Genomic DNA, 17,901 nt, shown 5'->3' with positions numbered 1-17,901 from the left:
TATTTGTCTAATGAGCTTTACATACTCTTAGCCTAGCAGTAACTGTGAGAGTTGTAGCTTAAAAAAGAAATAAACACAGCTGCATTTATATTTAGTACATATAGAATAATATTTAGTAATCAAGAGGCTTTCATACATATAAATGCCGTGAAAAAAATTGAACCATACATTTAACAATTTCCCAGTTCTAAAATTCTGATGCAAGGAAAAAAAAAAAAAAAAAAAAAGCATATGCTTCAATTTTTAAACGGTGGTTTTAAATTAATTACAACCTTCTGTAAACCCAGTGAAGACAAGGATACTTCTGTAGTGGTCATGAATTGGTCTACAGAACTGTAAGAAAATTACAAGGATTTGGTTAAATCTGTAATTTTAAATGGAAACCATTGCATTAGTCTGCTTCTTGTATGAGAAATAAATTTCTTAGATATATGTTTTTTATTCTTTGTCATAAATGTTGAGTCATTTGGTCTGTTCTGTGAACTGAATGATTAGCAAATGGTGTGCAAGATATATTTATTCTCAGATTCACCCTCTATTTTACAACAAAAGCCTACTCTATGTTTTTTTCTCCTCATTATTAGAATAAGGAGCCAGAAGCTAAATTTGCTTGCAAACCTCAACACTTGAATAATCATGTGGCAATCACTGTTGTATGAAGATGAACACTTATTAACCATAATTATCTAATGAGAAGAGATACTTTACTTGTGATGGATGCCCATAGAAGATGTGTGGGCACACTACATATAGCAATTTGCCCTTCAATGCCCAGTGTGTTAGGAGAGATAACCAGTCCTCACTTTTTATCTGGTGTTTCATAGCGTTCTTCTACAAGTAGAAAGCAGATAATCTCTGCTTTCCTTAAAGTACAAATGGCTGTGTAAAGGAAACTAGTAATAAAACTCCACCTTACAGTGAAAAAACTCCCCTTACATTGATGCTTCCCCTAACTCTCCTTTGCCAAGCCCTAAAATAACAATGTGCTGAAAGTTAAATTATGGATGATTTTATTTTTCACAAAGAATTTGTCCAGTATTAACTCTGCTCACGTGTGGCTTCTGAGTATCCTGGATGTTATTCTAGGTACCACTGCAGCTGGGGATTTAGGAACAGACAGATGTATCTCCATTGCTCTAGATGTCCCTGTGTTTCCCCACTCAGCAGTACAGTGCATCTATTGGTCAGTTACATTAGCACTGTTCCTTTGTTCAGGATGCCATCTGGAAAAGTCTTCTCACAATACCGACTTTCCTGGTTGAAACATTCGTTAGTAATTTCAGAGTAGCCAGGCAGGAACTCCAATCAAACTGAAAGATGCTGAGTCAGACAAAACACTGTGTAGTGACAAATGTGGAACTAAAAATACCATCTTGTTGACAACTTTTGAAAAATCAGGCAGGATTGCAGGCTGCATTCTTCAGGATTGGGCCCAGGCAGCCAGCAAACACTGACTGGTGGAAAGAGATGCAGTGAAGAGGTGGGAGCAGCCCAGGGATGGAGCAAGAAGAGGCCAAACCTGCACCCTGAGCTGGCTGTGCCAGCTGTGCTGGGACAAGACATGCTCTCATTTAATTTTCTGAGCCAAAGGTTTGTGTCCCCATACCCTGTGGGGTGAGGAAACCATGGCTGTCCAATTTAAAAGCCACAGGAACTTTAGTACAAACACAGTAGGTTCTACCCTCCTCATAGTCATGTTGTACTGAAGTGTTTCCTTCACTTGCATTGTAAAAGCATGTCCACTCTGCTCCTTGCAGATTCCAGAGCCTTGGTGATTAAATTATTGCAGTCCAAATGCTTACTCAAGGAACTGATCTTCTCTTTCTACCTCTGAAGCTATCCCCTTTAACTAAACATTCCTCCAAGCACTCTCTGCCCGCCCTTACTGATTTAGCTTCTCAATTCTACAATTCTCAATCCAGTATCTTTCCTGTGAATGAAGGTGAAAAATTGCAGGGAGTTGGTTGGGAATACCCCCTCACTGCTGAGCTGGCACTACCTTGCCCAGGGCTCTCCTGTCCATCTGTGGCATGAATTCCCCAGGTCCACTGCTGTGGAAGGGACATTGCCTCTCCAGCAGCCTATGGCTCCTTCCCTAACAGGTGTGCTGGTCTAAGTACTTTGATTAAAATTTACAGAGTAAAAGAATTGCTTTTGCTTCACGTTTTCGTTATTTTTATTGAAAACATGTCTTTTTGCACTCCTTCTTTTGTGTTTTGTTTGGATTTTTTTAACCCCGTAAGTCAAGGAAGTATGGAGATACAACTACTGACATCAGCTCTTTTTTAACTGCAATGATTTTGATCTTATTTAATGTTAATTTTTTACTCTGCTTTAAAACAAGGTCAAGCCTTCTGCTTGTATGGGGCTGCTGAATCACGGCCTGAACCTTTGATTGATCACCTGAGGCGAGCACTGAGTCAGCCATGGGAGCACAGGTGAAGGCAATTCTCCTGTGCTGCAGGAAGGGGTGGAGTCTGGCTCCACCTCTCTTAGACCCATTTAAGAGCTGACTGCCAGTGGGGAAGGATCTCTCTCTGGAGATCCGCTCCATCAGGAGTTTACCTCGTGAGCCCAGGACAGAGTGAGTGATTTTCTCTTATTTCTCCAAATTTCTCCAATATAGATTCTAGTAGCCAAGCTCCTGGAGATATATATATACACACACACATACATACATACCATCTGTATATCCATTGATTAAACACTGCTCTACTCAAACCATTTAACCATGCCACATTTGTTTCTTTTTTTCCCATTGTAACTCCTAACAAATACAGAAAAAAGTGCTGGAGCTTAAATTCCTTCTCTCAAATTTTCAGCATCTGCTTGGAAAACAGATGAAGGAATTGTTTTGCAGAATTCAGCATCTTTGGACTATTTTATCCCTCTAATTGCTGAAGCTGGCTGCTAACGCCAGGTTTACTACCTTGTGGGCCATTTCAGTGCATGAGAAAAAGACACTTTTAAAAAAAGATGCTGTGGCCAGCTCCACTGAGCCATTGTGTCAAACCTGTATAAAGTCATTCTATCAATAAATTGAATGAGCATGAACTAAATAGCACTCTACTAACGTAGAAGGCTTACATTTCCAGACAGAGCAAGAGATTTTGTTATATCGTAGTACAGGCAAGCGTCTGCTTTTGTCTGTCATTTTCCTTCTTTGGACTCTGATTTTATTATCACTTCACTGTAATGAAAAGCACAAATCATCTGGACAGCCATGGCAAGGAGCTGTACCTCTCAGCCCTGATGTCACCATATATTTCAAGACTTTGTCATTGTACTGCTATGAAAAATACCCATAGGCTCAAGAGGCAGCATGCAAATAAACAGGAGTTGGCTGTGTGATCCCTCACATGTCAGCCCTGCCTATGCTGGTGCCTTCATTCCTGGCTCCATGGCTAGGAGTTCCCTAAGGAGCCTCTGGGTTCCCCTACAGGGCCAGGGCAGAGCATTTCCCTGAGGGAAAGGCGGAGCTCACAGCATAGCAGAACTGCTTTCCCCATAGTTCCATGCACAGTGAACAAGTGTTGGTTACTGTCACTCTGTTCATAATCCAATTGCTACACATGTTGGTCTCTCCCTCCTGTAGCAGGAAACACTGCTTTCCGAACTGCACAAATTTAGTGTGACTTATATGCAGATTTCCTATTGTTGAGAGTGCTGTGACACAGCAGCTCTTTGAGCTCAGCTCTTCCTGTAAACTGAGAAGGCACTCAGCATTGTTTCAGCTTTCTGTCAATATTCAAATTGCCTTCCTGCACACTATGACCAGTCATGTGCTAAGAAACATCTGCGAGCAAATCTTATTTGGGTCTTTCTGTGAGAAGCCGCAGGATGGAGATTGAATCCAAAGAAACCAAGTGACCTTGCTTAAAAAGACAGCTCAACTGTAATGTCATTGTGTGAAACATTCCAGAAAGAGCTGCTGATTGAGATATGTAATGTGATCTCTGGAAAACTGACCCCAATTTCTGGTTACTGACCCTCATCTTACCTGCTGCAGCTGCAGAAAGATCAAGTAGCTGTGTGAAGGCAGGTGTGAACACACTCAGACCCTACCAAACGTGGTGATGCATTCCTAACAACAACAAGAGTTATGATGGGGAAAAAATTAATGGGTTTTGTTCTGGAAACCTTTTCAAGTAACTGCTTCATTCAAAAAGTTGACCTCAAATTATATAAAACCCAAGGAGATTGTATACTGCAAATCTGTTTTAATTGTACTGTCATGAAAATGATTTTATATAGGGAGGTTTTTTCTCATGTAAGGATTTGTACATGTCTGGAGGGCATCAGTGCTTGCATTCTGTGCTTCTTCAACAGCAAGATGGAGTCAGAGAGACACCAACAAACTCTCATAAGAGAAAAGAATGTAGGATAAGAAAGTGCAGTGTGGAAAACTCCACTTTCTCACCAGAAGTTGTTTTAAGCTATCTTAATTTAAACATCTCTCTGGGGGCTCTGAGCATCCACAAGGGAGGTGCAAACCAGCCAGCAGTGCTTGAGCAGTACTTCCCTTCATGAAGCCATTCTGGGTCATCACTGCAGAAGCACAGTGCTCTTCCAGTCTGTAAAGGAAAATATCTGAGTGCAGATATTTGTGGTGTGATATGAACTCCAAGTAGTGGGCTCGGGTTATCTGGGTTCTTCCTGTGGGGAAAAAAAATAGTGATATTTGTCCACTTCATGTTTATCACACCAATTAGCATTGCAAATCTGGATATCTCAAAACATCAGTTTGATTCCTAATGGGTAATAAAAACAGTGCTGTGACCAAGGCAGCATTTATTTTGGACTGAAACCCAGAACAAAAGCCATTAGGCCTCATCATTGGTAAGTCCTCAAAACCTGCAGCTTGGAATGTAAGAAACTTTGAGGCACACACCTTCACTACGGCTGATCTATAAGAGCCTGCTATGTTATGGGCATGTCCAGGTGGGACCTACAAAACTAAGAATTGGGTTTTTTTCTCATTCGTGTATGTTATTTTAATGCATATATACATGACATACTGTATGCATAATACACACAGCTACACATACAGCATTACATTGACTACATGAATGTATTGACAGTATTCTCAAATTTGCTCACCCGCATCACCCTTTGGAAAACAGCAATTAGAAATATTAGTGCTATTGATTATAAAGCAGCGTCACATGCTTGAATCTAATGGAGATAAACTTGCTGCATTGTGAATGCTGTCACAAGAGGTGGCTGTAATGCCATGCAAGCATTATTTCTGCTCTTCTGGGCTACGTATGCTCCAAGAAACAGGACAAAGCATTATATTATATACAGATCTTTAATGTTTCAAATTCCATCACATAGGTGGCATTTAAATCATAACTTCAGAGAAACAACAAAGACACAGTTAAATTTACTTTTATTTTGAGCAGAAAAAAAATCATGTACATTTTAACCTTTTATTCTTAACTAAATACAAGGTGTATTGAATTTCTGAGCATCTGAATATTGTGCAGCTCTTCCAGTGGCTATATGTACTTTCAGTACATTCACTAAAAAGCATCACTTGCCTTCGAAGGGTGAAAGATCAGTATCAAAAATAAAATTTGCCCCTACCTGAGTTTGCCACTCATTTCTCTGGAAGCAGAATTATGCATTTATGTGTTGCACTGTCTGCAAATGATTAATTATATTATTGATTCAAAGGTTATTGAAGACAAGGGGAATGTTTGGTGAAACCAAATCTTTCATCACAATACTTAAAAACTTACATGATTATCATCATAATGAAAGCTTTGCTTTCTCTCCATTTGCCACTAAGGGCTCGATGTGTGCCAGTGAAACGCTGTGTTGTGTTGGGAGGGGCTCTACATGGCTAACAGAAAGTCTTTGTGGCTGTATATTTTTTAATGTATCCAGGAAAGTTCAGTCTTTATTCTCAGACTAAAAAGTGAAATTTACTCCTCCACCTCATCAAGTCCTCAGACCTTCAGAGATGCTTTCAAACAGTAGAAAGACCACGGAAATTTGCCTTTGGCTTTGGTGAAGCACAAAGCAGCATTAATGTGCTAAATTCACACAGACTCTGCAATCCTCCCAAAGAAAGCTCCTGTTACACTTAATTTGTTTCAAACAATATTTTAGTGTCCTCTCCTTCTGATACCTGATGGTCACAGCCCAAGAAAGCACAGGGCCTGGTTTTAATCTCTCTAAAGCAGAAAGCGCTGTCCTTTAGTGAAAGCAGATGGGAAATCCTGGGATTCCAGGCAATTACACACATGTGGGGATCCAGGAATAGAGAAACAGTGAACTCTTTTGCCCTGCTGGAATGGATGAGTCCTCTGCAAGGATAGACTGAAAGCAGTAATATTTCACCAACTGATGGTTTATAACCCTTGACAGCTTCTCAAAAAGAATAGCAGCCTAGGGAAAGTGCGCCCTGAAGGCAATACCTCTTGCTACATAACTGAGCTTCAACTCTCATTGTGCTTGAGATGCCTCAACACTGTAAATGGCTACACTCACCCAAACAACACATACCTCCATCACCCCACTGAATTCCCTTTGAGATCTGAAAAGTTCTGCAGCCCCAGGAGTGGCAAAGAGGTAGTGTTACCACTCCATGACTGCAGATACGAAAACTAACTATAATCATAAACCAACCAGGACACCATGCAGAAATTGGTGAAAATATTTTGAGCCACAACCAACAAGTAACTTAACTTAAGTAGCTTCTGCAACCTTCTAGCATCGACCTACCATGAATTGTATATTTGAAATAAAAGCAGACTAAGATTCCTATGAGGTCCAGTTTTTGTGGCTGCCAGCAACAAACATGGAGTTCTGATGCATTTGGCATCAAACAGCACATTCTGGTTCGGCATAATGTCAGTTCCTGGAGACAGTAGGTTGCATCGTACAGCATCCCCCACTGAGTTCATTATGAATCATTCCTGCTCCGAAGGGCAATAGAGATTTTTGACTTCTATACTCCACCAGTGCTGTTGGTAGAGGCAGGAACTGAAGTGAATTTCTTGGAGCATGGCAGGATTACCTTCAAACTCAGTGGCCCAGATGCTATGACTGTGTTTCCTAATCCTACAGATGTGTTTGAGGTTCATCAACAAGAAGGATGTTATGCCAGATTGCTACTTAGAAGATGCTAAATTCAAAAGTCAGAAACATAGCTCTGCATATTAAAGATAAATACTGAATCTTCAAGAAGGCAGTTTTCTGAACATATGACCATTTACCTCTATACAAGAGAGATTTTCCATCTGTTTTTAAGTCCAAGTTTCTCTAAATAGTTGCCAAAGTTCATCAGCAGAAGGGTGAGGATGAGCTGGGATGAAATGAAACACCTTGTTTAGATTTGAGGGCATTTTAAGGTTGCCAGTCCTTCACAATTTCAAATAAAGTGAAATAAGATATTTTTATAAAATGGAAACAATTCATTTAAAAAAAAAGTTGTGTAAAAAGAACCAAGTCAGGATCAAGTTGTGAAACAACAGCAGGTTGCTAACAAATCTGCAGTTAACAGTGATGCTCAGATGTGATCAGATGTGCTGTAAGCAGCTACAACAAGGCCTGGATACTGCTTCAGTCTCTCTTTGCCACTGTGGCCAGTAGGTTTTTACTGCATAGCTGAAAGACACAGGGAAGTGCACTCTTCATCAGTGACTCCTCCTTCATGGTTTTCCATGTTTCTTGCATGGACTTGCATTGTGCAGTTACGCAGTGTTGACTATGACAACAAAGTTTGATTCAAACACATCTGCCCTGGAGACACTGTTGGCAGGATGAAACATTTGTGGCCTCAAAACATGCATGGCCTGAAAATCAGCCTTACCATCACAACATAGAGGCAGCCAACCTCAGCACAGGGCTGCGCCCTTGCTCACAGCTGTTAGGAAGGAATGAGACTCTGAAGGCAGCACGGCGGGCATGAACTGCAGTCCCACAAGGCACTGTGAGCTGGAGAGTCCTTTTTTGTTGATCAGAGGTGATTCTAGCCAACATGGAATGTGGTGCATAGATACAGCAAGCCATAATATGAGGCAGCATGCTTCCCAGTTTCTCACCATATTGTCACCACCAAAGTATAATGGACTAAGTGTTTTTTATTGAGTTTTGGACTCTGTGTCTTGTTAGAGGCAAGTCCACATTTGCTTTGCTAATCTCTTGCAGAAATACCTACTGAATTATGGAGTTTATTTTCATCAGGGAGTTACTCACACTTAGGTCTTTTTGCCAGTACAGGGAATTGCTGTGTTTCTCATATGGCTCCCATATTGCTACAGTGTATTTTTGTCTGGATATATATCCTGCCCTTCATGAAAGTAAACACGTGTACTGTGAGATCTCTTTGTCACTTAGCCAATGCTTTTTTGGTACCTATATCAAATGCACTGTTGTTTTTTCCCTCTATTTCATATGTAGATTTGATACATGTGTGTTTATCTGTGTAAAACCAAACCTTGTCAATAAATTAACTTCCAGAAAACACAGAAGGAAATCTAATTAAATTCAAAATGATGTTTTGTAATGTATTGATAGTATGTAAATTTGAAACTGATTTATGTTAACATTATAGTATGTACACTATAATTAGCAGCAATTTTAAAATGGAAAATGGTTTCCCAGGATACTGTAAAGCAATTCCTTATTGCATTTGCAACAAACACTACTCCAAGAAACAGAACTAAGAAGGAACCAGCTTCTGTTTGGCTAGAGGTGTATCAAATTGAGCGAGGTAGAGGAAATTCTGTGAGGGGGAACTGCTGAGGTAATCTTACCACGCCTCACAGAGAAATGTCTCCTTGACCTACCCTCAGTGCTCACCAAAAACAAGCTGTGATCTCCTTTCTTTTGCAGCTATTCATATTCCAGCTTCTAGATAGTAGGAAGATGTCTCCCTGGCACTAAAATGTGGTGATACCACACTCATGTAAACACTGAACACATGGGCAGATATACAGGGCATACTTGGTGGCCAAATCCATTTAATTAATAAACATTTCTTAACCAGAAACTAATTTTCATGTGCAACTTTTGCACCACCTTGACCCTTGTTTGGCATATTATCTTAAGACATTACCCAATGCAAGTGCATAGAGACTCAAATCTGACCATGAGCAGATGACCAAGTGAGATGCTCATCAGTGCAATTGGAATTGAACTGCTGGGACATGGTGCCTAGGAATAAGCAAAGATTCAGTATTTGAACTCTGTCACCATCCTACCAGTTTGCTGCCTCTGTTCCCCTCGTATCTTTACATGGCCATATGGTTAGATTGACAGTAAGAACAGATTTCTTGAAAGCTTTTATCTGTGTATTGAAATTGGTGAGCACCATTTATGTTAGATATATTTGCTTTTCTCCTCAGACACAAATCATCTGAACGTGTGGGGGTCCAAAGGAAGACGCAACACCAGCTGTATCATTAGGATGAGGCTGCACTAACTTCAGGCATTCAGGTGGGCACTTTGTCACGTGGGAAGTCCTTTGGCTTTCAAGGGCTGAAAACTGTCACTGTCTACTGGAGACAGTGACCACATGTGGCTCTGAACCTCCAACAATCCCTTTATGCAGAGGCATTCATACGATCCTGACACAGAGCAAGATAAAACTGTTAAATAATACGACATGCCTCTACATTGCTAAAAGGAAAGACATTATGGATAACACAAGCAAATTACACCCATCTTGTTCCAAGGAAGCAAGCGCAAGGTTAACATGTACATCTGCTGACAGTAACAGATGGCAGCACTAATTGTTGTTCAGAAGGTTCGTGTTGTTTTAATTTCCTCAAGGGCAATGCACAGACGTGGGCATGATGTGTTTCCATATTACCACATTTGTGCACCGGGTGGAGGAGCACAGCCGGGGTGTTCCCTAGGCAGCGGCTGCAGGAGCTCCGCTCAGCTCCCGCCTCATGGCTCCCCTCACTCCTGCCTCCATTTGCTCTTGCTTGGCACGCTGCTACCCCTGCAGCACCAAACGCTGCCCCATCCCCTCCCAAAGACAGCTCTGCAGAAGACTATTCTCTTTATTTCACTTTTTGCACAAGGTTATTTTGCTGCCAGTCAACTGGGCCGAATGGGCCCCTTGGAGGGGTGAGGACTGATGCTGACAATAGAGAAAAAGAGGCAACCACACTACTGGGAAAGTGGGCAGAGAGAAATCAGAGGAATGGGACTGCAGCCTTCAGAGAAGCACATTGTCAATGCAACAATGATTTTTTAAATAGCAGGATACGAACAGAGCAAAATGCGAATAATCTTCAGTAATGATGCTTGATGTTTCCACGTGGGGTGGAGAGCAGCTACAGCAGTACAGATGCAGAGGGGTTGTCAAGGAAACAGACATGTTTTTCTTCAGCTGTGCAGTGAAGCACATACTCCAGACATCCATATAGCCTCATTACCACTGCATCTGAATACCTGACAGTCATTAATAACGAATTTTACCCTTGTAGCACTTCTGCTGCAGTGGTATTGTATCTCATTTTTAAAGGAACAAGAGAAATAGGGTGAGCCCCTTTCCCAGCCGTGCCACCCCTCACAGCGGAGTCACACTGCTGAAATCCCAGCTGTACCAGCCATGCAGTCACCAAAGAGCAGAAATAACCGAACTCCAGCTGCTGATACTGGTCACCATTGCCAGGGAACAGTGCCAGGTTCATTTCCAAGGGCATGTGTCACTTTATTCTCTGAATGCATCAGGAAAGCATGGATGTGGTCTGGGGCTTTATACTTTCAAATCTAACAAAGGTATAGGGAAAATATCTCTAAATAACCACGCTGATAATTTTATAAAAATCCAATGGAAAGAAGGATATGAAGTATGAGCAGCCATTCACCACCAAAATCCTATCAATGCCCTCTTGTCATGCTCCATTCACTTCCATCTACCAACACGGCACCCTGTGAGCTTATATGAAAGAAGGGCCCAGTCATAGGTAAGTAGACCATCTGCTGTTATCTAATGCTCAGGCTGTATTTTCTTTGTCCTTTGTTTTCATTTTAGTTTCCAGTCTTTCACATGTTCAGCAAACTTTGTTCTTATTTGAGCAAAGCACTGTGAGCTATGGATAGGAGCAGTGCGTGCCATGTTCCTTCACTCTGACAAAGGTAGATTTTCTGGTTTGGACATACAGGTAACTAAGCATTGGCTCACTTACATAAATACTTTCATAATTATTAATACAGATTTGGTTTCAATAGTCATCAAAAAGGGAAAATATCCGCACTCTAAAATGAGCTTCAAAGAAACTGACTGTCCTATCACACACTCCCATTTAAAGGGCCTCTTATAAATATTATGCTCAGATTTTCCTCAGATTTAAAATAAGAAAAGGCTGTCAAAAGAGAAGAAAGTAAATAAAAAGAAATGTCAGAACGCAAAATCACATCTACTTTGCCCTTAGAAACACACTTAAATACCTATGCCAGGAACTTTTAGCCTCCCACAAGTTTTCAGAATTTATGATACAGAATTTCTCAAATCTCATCCCACACACATCCTTTTTCTTTCTAATAAAACAGTCCAACATACCCATTGTTTTCAGTGCAGCTATGGGTTTAGGTAGGATCCACAGTAATCAAGGGAATACAGTGACTGGGATCTCTTCTGTTTTCTTTCCTATAGTCTCTCTTTGCAATATTTTCTTATGTCAGATAACTCTGTCTTTGAAGACTTCAGGACTGCTACAGTAACTCACTATGGACATTTGCATTCAGAAATATGCTCAAGCCCAAAAGAAAAGCCATCTGAGACACAACACACATATTTTTCTTACAGTGATTTGGATCATTCAGAAGTATGAGAGGAGAAAAAGAATAAAATCTGCGTTATTCAAATCTTTGTACGCATCAAAGTAGACAGACTGTGCATCTCTTTCTCTTTGAAAAAGTCTGTCTGGAGGCTTAACACTCAATTACAGTTCATCTGATTCTATGCAGAAATATCTAACATGGTTACAGCTGATTCTTCTTGTGAGACACTTAAGAACAAAACACAAAAATTTATAAGAGCAAGGACTGAAAGGAGAATCTATTATGAACTAATTGCAAATCAGAAGCCCATGTAACTTGCAACAAAACAATCTGGGACAGAGGCTTGTCACAAACACAGCTGTTGAATGTACGGCACGAAAAATCAAAAGACATCCTTTTCTTTGTGCCCAAAGAGCTCTCTCATCTCTCTGGTCTCAGAAGAGTTCTTTAAAACAAAAATGAGCTAACTAACTATAAAGGCAAAGATGCCAATGGTAGATGAAGAGATTGTAGTAACTACCTCAGCTACGCCTATAATAATTTCTCCATCATTTACCTGCAGCACTACCTACATCATCTGATGAGCCCATCTGTCTCCAAGCCAGCAACATTTCCAATCTAGTGAGCAGTCATTTGTCAAACCTTTCCTGGGGTAAGAGACCTGCCTTTTTGCTGCCCTTATTAGCTAACTATTATTAACCACTGCTATGACTGCTAAGCCACAGCAGTGATAAATAAGACCTTCCCTTGCTCAAAGCTTTTCACACACAAGAAAAAAGATCTCAAGCAGTCAGACCTGCTCCCAGCAGCCCTGATGGGCACGGAAGCACCTGCAGAGCAATACGAACACCATCAGCCCTGCTGGTCACACTACATACACAAGGATAGAGCTACAGTGGCTGACCTAGGGTACATGTCAGATGCTGTGCAGAATGCTTGTGACCCTGAGACAAGTAACTGCTGAAGACTGAACTACAGTGCACCAGGGTCACATTATTGGAACACAAAAATTGATGGTATATGTTACAGCCTAAGTCTCCCTATTTTCAAATGTCCCATGCATTAGTGATTTGTGAAAACTCAGCCCACTTTGGGAAGATATCCATGCAACTGCATCTTTAATTTCCAGGCTGTTTTTCAGACATTCAAACCATGCTGAGTTCCTGGAACCAATTTTCCTTAACTTGTTGTTAGACACAACAGTGAACACAGGCAACCTTCCAAGCAAAGCATTATTTACCCATAGGAGAACAGCAATTAACAACAAAAATGTTACAACAGCCCAACAGCTTCCATACACCTACAACTCAGCATTTCCAGAGGGATGGTCAGACCCCACTATGGCTGCCAGGTGCAGGGTCAGGCTGCAGGGCTTCTCTTGTGCCAACCCTTGAACGCCAACAAGGGCTCCCCGGGCCCAGCCTGCCTGCTGCCCTCGCTGCATCCATGGGCTGCATCCATTGTGACCGGATTGGATAGAAATAAAATGTAAAAAACTTTCATACTCTGGTCCAAGGTGTTCCAGCCAAGGACCCAAGTCGGAACCTGCGCCACAGAAAAAAAGGCAAAGGGTCTCAGTAACTAGGGATTAGACACTGATAGAAACTGAGACACCCACTTGCTGCCCAGATAATCTCTCTAGAGAGGATTGCTGCCTGTTGGGGCCCATATTCAGGACATCAGGAAGGGGTTACCAGGTATGCTGGAGGACTGCTATCTGCTCCTGCTCTTTGATTGTGGGTCACAGGAAGCAGCAGCTTGGATATTACAAAATATTAAAAAAGACTTTATGTCCCTTGGGAAGATTTTAAAGGGACTGGGAGCACAGGTAGAGTTCTCCTTGACCCTCCTGGCTGGAGACTGGCATCTGAGAAGGAGGGAACAAATCAGTTGAATGAATGGCTGCATGGTTGGTGTCACTCTCAGGATTTTGGGTACTATGATCTGGGATGCAACTTTGACAGAATGGGCACGTTGACACTGGATGGGATGCAACCAACCAAGAGGGGTAAGAATATAGTGGGCAACAAGCTGGCTGGGCTTATCACAAGGGCTTTAAACTGGATTTGATGGGGTAAGAGGATGTACTGCTGAGTAATAGAGAAGAGCCAGGGAACACTGTCACTTTAGGAAGTAGCAGGTGAAAACCTCAGATTTGTCGCAGAGGAATTTGAGAGGGCTATTCTAAGAAAGTAACGTGGCTGATAGCCCAGCTGAAGTGCCTATACACCTGTATTGCATCCAAGCCTGGGACCCACAACACCAGAAGGATGTAGAGCTGCTGGAGTGGGTCCAAAGGAGGGCCACAAAGGTCATCAGAGACCTGGAACACCTCTCCTATGAAGAAAGACTGAAGGAGTCGGGCTTGTTCAGCCCGGAGAAGGAGAAATCTCTAGGAAGATATCATTGCAATGTTCCAGAACTTGCAAAGAGCTTATTAGCAGAAGGGAGGCAGACCTTGTATATGGTCTAATAGTAATAAGACAAGACAGAAAGCTTTAAACTAAAAGAAGGCAGATTTAGATTAGATATAAAGAGGAAATCTCTTAGAGAGCAGTAAGGGACAGACATAGACTATCCAGAGAAGCTGTGCCAGGGTGGGGGTGTATGGAAACTGCTGAATCACTCCCTGAACCACTAATTGAACACCTGGAGCAAACACCTGGGTCAGCCCTGGGAGCACAGGTGAAGGCAATTCACCTGTGTGAATGAAAAGGGTGGAGCCTGGCTGCACCTTTCTTAGACCCCATTTAAGTGCTGACTGCCACCATAGGAAGATTTCTTTCTGGAGATCCCTTCTCTGTGAAGTTTCCTCTGCAAATCTAGATCCTCAGAGGTGGGTGAGCAATCTTTTCCCTTCCTTTATAACGCCTTTCCATTACACTGATCCTTCTGCTGTTTCACCTTCCTTTGTAGTATCTTTCTATCATAGTGGTCCTTCTGCCATTACAGGGAGGATGAAATTGGATGTTCTATAAGGTTCCTTCCAACCATAACAACTTTATGATTCTATGATAACATAAAATGCAATTGAAGAGACTATTTCATGTGAAATAACCATCTAACCAGTGCTAGCAGGTACCAAGGATTGTTCTGTTTATTTTGTCCAGTAAAAATCCTACTGTTAATAAATCTGCTTCAGAGCTTCATAATGCTGACAGACTTTGAACAGATGAGCTATGTAGAGAAAAGTAGGATGCCAGAAAGAAAATTTTAACCCATTTGTGTATTTCTGTGGCCTAGAAATAAAACAGTTTCTGGCATAACTTCAAAAAAAAAAAGCCTTAAGCTGTTCTATATTACATTGCTGCTATAATCCTCAAGTAAGTGGAGTTGAAGCAAAGGCATCTTCATAACAGTCCTCACCAAATTAGCTTTTTTAAAAATCTGTTTGTCCTTTGAACAAAACATTGTCCATTTCCTCAAATCCATACTACAAAATCTGAAACACCTTGTGGTTTGTTGGAAATCAGTTGTCACAAAGACTGCATGAAAGCGGATCTTCTCTGTGTAGTTGACTTTTGGAGCAATTGAAAAAGTGAAGAAAGAACAGCATTCTATCTTTTCCCAGAATATAAGCCAGCTTTCAGGTACATGTGCACACAAAACTGAAAGACTCTTTCAAGGATGGCAATGTATCAACAGTCCTAGAGTGAGGAATTGTGAAAAGATATGGAACACTGAAGAGTACTGTTAGTGAAACAAGTTATTTCTAGGTATGAAAGGAATTGTGGAGATCTGTTAGTGAATTTATGTATTTCCAGAAGTGGGAACTGAGAACATGGAAACCACTACTGTGAACAGTGCACTGGAGTCTGCTTGGGATATTACTCCAAGCTATAGAAAGATTTGAATGCCTCTTTATCAGTGCGGCAGACACATTGTAGGCTCTGGATTGGCTCTCACATTTACTTTAAAACAAATGTCATTTTCATTAAAACCTATAACTCTTAGGAGCAGGGTTTTAAGATGTTAATAGATAATTTATATTGGGCAAAAGTCACATGCACAATTTTACTTTGGGCTCTGGGTTACTTCTCTGTTGCTCCCTTTGAACATATGAAGCACTAAAGTTCATGTGGTCTTGGAAGGACACAGATGGCTACAAGGAGGTTTTCTGATGGCTTGCTGTGGAAAAACTCAGAACCAGGCTAGTCAAAATGTCCTAAAGCTTGCAGCATGGAGCACAGTGACGCTTCCCAGAAGGAAAGCAAGCTGTTTGTTGTCTTAGCTTGGGACACACAAAACTGATTGAGAAGAAAACAGGAGAAAAATACTTGTAGTCATTCTCAGCATTATGAGAGGTGGGTTTTTTTTGTTTTTGTTTTTTGTTTTTTTAAGGAACTCTGGAGGATTCTTAATTCTCTAGAGTTACTAAAACACAGAATATCAAATCCATCTTGTCTGGAGGAAGGTCTTTGCATGGTTTAGCCACCTCATGCTCTTGACAAACACTGCAGTTGTGTGTCCCAGCATAGCTGAGAATGCCACCACCTTCATCTTCCAAAAGTGTAGACAGGTCCAAATGGGACAACATTTCTGGTTATGTGTGTGTCTCAGTCTCCATATAGTATGTGATATCTAAATGTATGTACTGCTATACAGGTGAGAATTAGAGGGAAGCCTATGGCCAACAAAGCAGTTATTTGAACCGCAGAGCAGAAGTGGTGGGGCACATCAGAGATGGAGCTGTGGGAGAGCGGGTCCAGTTCAGTGCTGAATATGCATGGAGATCATGAAGGGAGAGTGGAAAGCAGAATGGCAGAAATCAGAAGAAAAATCATTTCTGACTGACCCAAAACAAAGTCTTGCAACTTCTCAGGCAGGACAGCAGTCACTGCACAACTCTGGCAGCATCACAAGGTGAGGGAAGGTTTGAGCAGCCTGGGGCACCCTGGGACAATTGCTGCCTCAGCCTGGATTCTGGGGTTCATGTCTCTGGGGATGTCTACAGTATTGGGTCTGGCTTTGAAGGACAGATCAGATGCATTTGAAATATACTGTTTGTCTGAGACTTAAACATGAAAAGGGAAAATATCTTTGAAGAGGTTATAATCTGTGTTAAGTCATTGATGTGATAGCAGTATTTGGAGCAAAGGCTTAAAAAAAATACAGGTTTGTGTTCAAGTAAAGTGAAACACAGAGCACTTTCAGCCATAAAGGCATCTTGAGGAATTTATCTTACCTACTTGGCATAAGGCACGTGCTTTTATTCTCCTCTACTAATAAAACCAGCAACCTTCAACAAACAGAGTATTTTACAATATATACTAAATCTTTTTACTTTTTTGACCTTCTGAGTAGAGTAAGGAGCTTTTATTTCAGTTTGATGCAAAGCATCTCCAGCTCTTTACTGAAGACACCTGCATTTAATCTATGAATAGTCTCATTCTTTTATTCCCAGCAAGTATTCCCAGCAAGAGAAGGCTGCAGTCGTGCAACTCAGATGTGAAAACCAGTTTAGATCATCACTCATCGGGTCATATTTGCATTGAAAGCCCATATCTATCACATGGACTCCTGAACCAATTCAATCTATGATATAGAAAAAAGATGAAACAACTCGGAAAATGTTCTGTTGACATCCCACATGTACAGAGGTCCTGAAGTTACTTAGTACATCTACTGGCTGCAGTATAACAGACAAATACTTGAAGGAGGCTTAAATGAGCAACATTAGGTACCGTAAGCAGTTGAATGTTTATAATGTGAAGCTCAGAGAAGGCTCATTTATCTAATGAGAAGTGGTTCCCATTACAAACGTACTTAGAAGGTAATGATGAGCTTTCACGCCAAAACCCACAAATATTTCCAGAGGTTTCATAATACAAGTTGATGTATAATTACCCAATTATGCTACTAAATGTCCCAGCTCAGCAAAACACATGAGTATACTCAGTATATTCAGTTACATTAGTTACTGGGGTTTACAGAAGTTTGTAGGGGCAAGTCTTTTGTTAATGACACAAATGAAGTCACATGTGATTGAATCTGTTTTCAGCTGAACACATTTTCAATTACAACTGATTGAGAAAGCAAGTATTTCTTTCAGACTGTTCTAAAGAAATTCAGTTTGAAGTCTTCTGCATTAATTCAAATAACCACAGAGTTTCTTTCTTCTTTCTCCCACTTTTATGCCCTCTATCTCTA

The sequence above is a fragment of the Meleagris gallopavo genome, chromosome 6 (genome assembly GCF_905368555.1).
Source record: "Meleagris gallopavo chromosome 6, MGAL_WU_HG_1.1, whole genome shotgun sequence".
NCBI lineage: Eukaryota > Metazoa > Chordata > Aves > Galliformes > Phasianidae > Meleagris > Meleagris gallopavo.
Note: the sequence above shows the minus strand (reverse complement) of the source record.